The sequence below is a fragment of the Notolabrus celidotus genome, chromosome 1 (assembly GCF_009762535.1).
Source record: "Notolabrus celidotus isolate fNotCel1 chromosome 1, fNotCel1.pri, whole genome shotgun sequence".
Classification (NCBI taxonomy): Eukaryota; Metazoa; Chordata; class Actinopteri; order Labriformes; family Labridae; genus Notolabrus; species Notolabrus celidotus.
This window is the reverse complement of record NC_048272.1, coordinates 10,077,022-10,083,890: the sequence shown is the minus strand read 5'-3', so window position 1 is coordinate 10,083,890 and position 6,869 is coordinate 10,077,022.

Here is a 6,869-nt window from a genome sequence, read left to right as displayed (position 1 = left end):
CACTTGTTTTTTGTACCAGGCTGTAAACATGTTTATTTCTGCTGTAAAGATCTTTTTTTTAAATTGGTGTGTATGTGGTTTTCGGTACTTCCAGAGCCAGCCTCAAGCGGATCCTCGATAAACTACAGTTTTTAGCACTTCCGCATTGGACTCATATTTTTAGACCCAAGGTTGCCGCTTGGTTATAACACCAGAAAGCTCTTGAGTATGAGTAACGTCAAAACTGCAAGGAACCTGATTGGACAAATTTTGAATTAACCATTAACCAATCAGTTTTGAGAAACAGAGCGCGTTCGCCTCCAAGCCACGACGTTTACCAACATTTTCAAGCTTAGTCACACTGTAATCTAACAGCCAGTACAGAAATATTGTGTAAAACCATAGACTGTATAAAATATGGACGTAGTATCCATGACGTCACCCATCTGTTTCTGAACGCTGTTTTGAAGCCAATCGTCTACGGCAGCCATATTACTGCTGTCAAGCCAGTGTGACGTAAAGAGGCGGGCTTTGAGCCTCCTAGCCAACAGCTGCAGTGTTCCCACAGGCAGCTGTGCCTCTCATTGAAAGACTAGTAATCTCAATATCTTCAAAAGTGCCGCGTTAGAAAAAAAATCCCTCCCCTCACAGTGAGAGGACATTGAGAAATGAGCTATTCAGACTACACTTTTGTACCAGGCTGTAAACATGTTTATTTCTGCTGCAAAGATCGTCTTTTTCCCATTCATGTGTATGTGACTTCCGGTACTTCCGGAGCCAGCCTCAAGCGGATCCTCGATGAACTGCAGCTTTTAGCACTTGACTCATATTTTTAGACCGGAGGTTGCCGCTTGTGTAAAACCTGCGTGCTCGGTTGTTTGTGTTTTTAAAAACTGGCTCACATATCTGCATTATGTGAAAAGGGTTGCTTGCTGTCATTGAATAAGTGTGAAACAATCCCCTAATCCGCTGGACCAAAGTTACATACCACAGGTCAGATCTGTAGTCGGGCCTGAAAAGTTATACCCGACCCGACCCGAGCCCGACAGAATTCTGCCCGAACCCGTCCGAACCCGAATGACCTATATTTTTTTATAGCCCGAACCCGTTTACAGCCCGACTGCCCCGACATTATTCATTAGTGATCTGGCTAATTTTGCAAGTTTTGGGTAGGATGGTCTGTTGATCTTCCACCAGCCAAGAACATTGGTTTCATCTTCCATGACAGTCGTTTTAATGTAGCGAGATACCTCGTCGTCTTCCCAGTCAGCTCGCTGTACATTTTCCCACTCCTCAAAGTTTGCTCTTTTTGCCGGAGGATGAGCATGCTCATCTCTGGAGAGCTCTGGGTCTCGAGTCTCCACATCTCGTCGTGCACCTGCAGCACCGTGCATAGCTTTCAGAAGAGTGCAGGCATGAGCATGTACGGCCTCCCTGTCTGAGTGTGACAACATTCTCAGCTGGTTAAATTTTGGCCAGAGGAATGATGTGGTCTTATAGGGGTCCTGTATTATCACTTTACGCGTGAGCCAGTGCTCGTGCCGTTGGCGCACGACTGCTTGCTGAGGGGAGTCCAGATTCACCTGACCGCTCATTTATCGCGCGAGCCGAGCCCAGCCCGAGCGCGTGTAAAATGATAGAGATCATGACCAAACCCGACCCGACCCGACCGGATTAAGGGTCGGACAAATATCTTCAGCTCTGCCACAGGTGGTAAGGAACACCTTTGCTTGACGGCTGTACTGTAAGTAGCAAAGAAAGCTAACTCTAGCCCGTTTGATATCCATATATCCGCCTCGCCAGTCCTCAAAATGAATTGTTTGTTCTTTAGGTTAAAATGGAGAACAGTAACGAAAGGTAAAATTATATTAAATGTTAAAACGACTTGAACTAAATGGACATTTAGGATAGTGCTCAACTCAAATTGTAACAATAAAATGTAATATAATTTCACATGGTCAGCAACTAATAATTGTCTCCTCTCTAGAAGAATCTACTGACTTCTTGTATTTAAAAACATTCTTTAAGTTTCAGGAAATGCTGAAAAATGCTCATTAATCTTCATGTTCAGATGGTTTTCTGTAAAAAAATTGTTTTCACTCAGCAGTTAAGATGTAAGGATTTTGAGTTTGTTATTGCACAAGAGAAGAATGCCCCATAAATGCAAAGCTTACACTACATTTTTATGATTGCCAGGGTAGAAGTGGATTTATGTAGCTGATCAATAATTTGCAAATGTTAACTTCAGAAAGTGATCACTGTCAGATTATGAATCTGTTTCAGCTTGAAGTGAAGTCTGTGTTCTCTAACAGTCCAGTACAGACTAAAAGATCCAGGTCGACAGGCTGAAAAGGTTAGCTGTTGTCATGCTAGGTGATGTGTTGTATTAGAGGCTTTCAGTGTTGGTCCAGCCTCTTGCTCCAGGCCACCTATTTCCCCATGAAAGTTCACTCACTCTGTCTGTGGTAGTAAAATCTGCCAGTTTGAGTACAGCTGTGTGTGTTTATGTGTCTGTCAGAGTGTGACTGTGGAGAATAAGCTCCAGAATAAGTGTTATCTATTAATTCCTTCATTAAGCTCTTATCACCAGTTTTAATGCCAATTAAGATGCGCTTTAATGTGACGGGAGGGCGGGCAGGCGACTGTGCACTCCTCACTCCACAGTCAGAGAAGAGGAGTAGACCACGTTCAGACAGGACCACCCGCTCGCCTTATCAAGCCACTAAGGCGCTGCAGGCCTGTTAGTTTTGCCTCCTTAACACTAACATTGTTTTCCATGCTCTAAATAGCGACACCTTTACACTTCAATCACAGCAAACTGTTTGTAGGTGACTTTGATGTCAGCATGCCACTGTGGAGCCCCTTTTCATTTTAATGCAACACATTTCACATCATTTTTTTTTTTTACTTTAATTTTCTAAATAATACAGACGCTACAAATAGAGTCTTACTGAGGCTTGCCTGGACACAGGGATGAATTGTAAATCATTGTGTGGGGCAGAATTTACATGCTCCGCTGCATGGTGAAGGGCGTGTAGAGGTTGCAGCTTTCTATGAATGCAGTTAAACAGTGGTCTGTGTTTACTCACAGGAGAGAGACCACTCATAGGTAGATTTTTAAATTGATGCATATAGGCAGTGGCCTTCTGTGTTTCTTACATATGGAGCAAGATGAAACTTTTACAAACACACTCTGGATAAGTGTGAACATTTTCCTATGAGTTAAAACTGGAAAGCATTGACACATCTCTAATATACAGACTAGGCAGATGGCTCATGGGCAGTGAGGACAGGACAGATGTTGTCATGTTGTCCAGCAGTCAAGCTATAGATTACAGGTCTCCTGCTACAGCAGCTGGCCAACAACTGTGGGATGCTGCGTATCAACCATAGACTGTATATTACATGGACGTAGTCTCTGTGACATCACCTATTTGTTTCTGAAGCAGAGTTTTGAAATCTATTGTTGGCAGTTGCCATATTGGAAATGCTGGTGCAACCCAAGCAGCAACCTCCAGTCTTATAATATGAAGTCCATGCGGAATTGTTATAAACTGCAGTTCATCGAGCGTCCGCTTGAGGCTGGCTGCAGAAACACCTGAAACCACATACACACCAATTAAAAAAAGACAATCTTTAGAGCGAAAATAAAAAAGGTTAACAGCCTGGTTCAGAAAACGGCTTCGGTTTGAAGAGCTATTGGCCCACACTGTACGATACGCACATTATGATTTTTGCCCATTTAAGGACATGACTGATGACTGACTTGTCTGACAGTTGGGGACACTGTAGCTGTCATCGAGGAGGCTCAAAGCCCCGCTTCTTTACCTCACACTAGCTCGACAGAAGTTGGGTTACGTTCAGCATTTCCAATATGGCTCCCGCCAACGATTGGCTTCAAAACAGGGTTTCAGAAACAGATTGGTGACATCACGGACAGTTGAGGTTCTCGACCAATTTTACTGGGGGGGCCAGGCTGGGGCCAAGGGTGTTGTCAGAGGGACACATTCAACCCTGACAAAAAAGACTGATAAGGGCAAGGACTGGCTGAAAACAAACTGGCAAAACATCAGTGCATCCCTATATACTAGACATATATACTACTGTGTACTATATCAAAATGCAGACTGACAGCAGCTGTTTGGCTGTTTACATGAGTCCCTTAGCGCTAAAAGCTTTTTTTTTATTGTATAATATTTGTTTGGTGTGGAGGGGGGGCCAGGTTCAGTTTTACAGGGGCACTGGCCCCTGTTGGCCCCTCCCCAGAACCGCCACTGGTCACGGAATCTTCAAAACTAATGAGTTATAAAAATAATTCACCCCCGTAAAGTGTGAACCAATAGAGAAATCAGCTATCCGGACTAAAATCGTTTTTGTACCGAGCTGCAAACATTTAGTTTCGCTGTAAAGATGGGCTTTCTGGATGGGTGTGTCCTTGGCATCTGGTGATATTATAGTCAGCTTCAAACGGACAATTGGAGGAACTGCAGTTTTTAGCACTTCCACATTAGCTTAATTTCTCTAGACCGAAGGTTGCCACTTGTTGTCGACTCAGAGGGAGACAAAAAAGAGAAATGGACATACAGTAGAAGAAAAGGGGTAGGCAGAGAGAGGAGTCAATTGGAGATGAAGAGATGGATAGGACGTGGATCAATGATCATCTTTTTTTTTTTACCAGTAAAGTGTGAAAATAATGTATATTCCCAGTACAGTTTATGAGGCAGAAAGTGAACACGGATGGTCAGTTTACATTTAAGTAAGAAAAACAGCGAGTCTTTCTATTTAAGCATCCAGAAGCGGAGTATGTCTGGCAATTTTGCTTCAGAAATGGCTCGTATCATTACTTCATTATCAAAGTTATTGTTACTCCTTGTTGATAAATGGATTTACTTTCTGACTTATTATTTTAGGTTGAATCATTCAGGGATAACTGGATGGGTCATTGGGAAAACTTTGAAGGAGGACCTTTGTCACTTTGAAATGAATTATTGATTAGACGCTTGAGATATGTTACTTATCCAGAAAGAATATTATAAAAAATACACACACTTAAAAACAATAGGGAAACCATTATTTTCTCATGTTATATGTTGCCTAGAATATGGAGCTACATACAAGATTTGACAAAAAAAGTAGTCTTTAATTTGAATTACCATGTATTTCTGCCCAAATCTGCCAAATATTCTCTAACCAAGACTACAAATCTGACCCAGCTCTGGATGCAGACATGAAATGGCAATAGGTCCCCATTTTGATTTAAAGGTATAGATATAATATTGCTCCACTGACACTGATGCTTAAATCTGAAATAAGTTGGATTGACCTTGCCAAATCTGACCAAAAATGAATCCCTATACGAGCTCCCTTTAGTGTGCTAACTTCATCTGCTCTCTCCTCTCCCTGTGTGGCACTGATGACTCTTTCCTCCCCTCTATTTCCACTCTCTATCCTTCTCAATCCCAGCTTTGATGTATGCATGAGGGAGGATTTCCTGAAGACCAAAGAGGCCATTACCCAGGGGCCATTAGGCCTCTAGTAGAGCATGTCAATGACTGCTGAGTCTTGCTCTGTTTTCACATGCAGCCACTTTTCTATGTGAGTAGTGGTGATGGGGGGGGTGATTCTCTTGGGATGATAAAATGTAGCCTTAAATGTAAATATCTCTCTCATGGATAACTTTATTTGTAACACAATAGCGGTGTGTGTGTGTGTGTGTGTGTGTGTGTGTGTGTGTGTGTGTGTGTGTGTGTGTGTGTGTGTGTGTGTGTGTGTGTGTGTGTGTGTGTGTGTGTGTTTGTGTGTGTGTGTGTGTAGCCGGCTGTAACATTTGATACAGCAGTTTGTTTTCCTACTGTTGCACGTGAGGAGGTCGGGTCATTAATTGCTGCTGTTGTTCTTTCATGCAGACCAAGAGCGAGGGGAGTGAGTCATCATCATCAGGATGAAACGCTCTGACATTTGAGCATGAAAGTCCCAGAGTGCCTTGCGGCCCAACATTGCATGGGTATGTTTGTATTTTACAGTGAGAGAGGTATGCTGAGCGCTGTGGTCTGAATTAGATGTATTTGATATTAACAACGCGTTGAGGTCACCACATTACAAAGAAAAACAAATAATGAGGGATGTGGGGTATTCAAATATTTATGTTAACAAGGAGGTCTGTGTGGTATTTAGATGGGATCTTTGTGTTGTGCTGAGGGGATGAAGCTAAATAGGATGATAAGCTGTGAGGTGAGCAGAGAGTAAGCTGAAAAGGACACAGAGGGAAGATAACCTTGATTACTAGAATCACTCTGCTGATCTCTTCGGTATATCCCTGAAGAGGACAAGGACGCACTGACTCTTCTCTGCTGTGGCTGAAAAAAAAAACTCAAAGAAAATGTGAGGTAAATGAGTGACAATACATCATGCACCTGTTTTTACACAGAGCACTTGAGAGGATCATTGAAGTTTGCCGAGAGCATTGGGAGTGTTTCTCAAGGGCAGCTGGCTCTGTCATCTGTTGTGAATGCAACGCCCAGTCCGTCTGTAATCAGACATATCAAATCTTAGCATTCAGCATGCTGACCAGACTAGGTTTAACTCAGTGTGGTACCTCTCTTTTTCTGTCCAGCGCAGCAGAACATCAGTATACAGGCCACAGCAAGGGACAGCGGAAGGAGGTTAGAGAGGGAGAGAAAGATGGATAAGGTTAAGGAAAAGGAAGATAAGCGGCCAGTGTGTGTGTTTATGTCTGGATGTGTGGGCTGCGCCTTTGCTGGTGACTTCCCCAGGGCCTGGAGACAGGAGAAACAAGGAGTGATTAATTTTACTCCAACCTACTTGGCCTCCGTCTGGGGGAGCGGTCTCCTGAAAGTCCGATACAGAACAATGAGGCCCGTCTTCTTCCG